The sequence below is a fragment of the Gordionus sp. m RMFG-2023 genome, chromosome 4, assembly GCF_954871325.1.
Source record: "Gordionus sp. m RMFG-2023 chromosome 4, tfGorSpeb1-WG-v2, whole genome shotgun sequence".
In the NCBI taxonomy this organism is placed as follows: domain Eukaryota; kingdom Metazoa; phylum Nematomorpha; class Gordioida; order Chordodea; family Parachordodidae; genus Gordionus; species Gordionus sp. m RMFG-2023.
Window position 1 is genome coordinate 5,943,365 of NC_088778.1, and position 626 is coordinate 5,943,990.

Genomic DNA, 626 nt, shown 5'->3' on the forward strand with positions numbered 1-626 from the left:
CGAAATGGAGGAGTGCAAACACTTCTTCAAAAATAAATTAATAAAAATGTTCCTTTTATACATTGCTACAATCACAAGTTGCATCTTGTGGTTCAAAATTGGTATAATAATATTATTCTAATTTTTTTAATTTATCAAATGCATTGTATAATTTTCTCAGGCGTTTTAACGTATCTTGTAAATATACCACCACACCCTTAAGAGACTTTTAGACCAGAGGTGGACTGGTCATTTGGAAACATCTCGCATTATTTATGAGAATTTTGAGGCTATTGGTGAAGTATTATTTTACTTTTCCAATAGAACTCTTAATTCAGAGGTTTCAAATCATGATTCAGTCGAAGCCTCTGGTCTTTTATTTCAATGTATTAATATAAATTACATTATATTAGCCATCATAATTTATGAGATATTAATTACAATAGATCCACTAAATAATTATCTACAATCAGTAGATACTAATCTAGTGGATGCTAAAAATTGTATTGATTCTACTATCAATATATTAAAAAATAAAAGAAGTGATAATTCTTTTGCTTTGATTATGATTAAGGCTGAAAAACTTTTATCAAAATTTAATCTTACTCCCTAAAAATCATCACGGGTACGTAAAACGCCTAAAAATT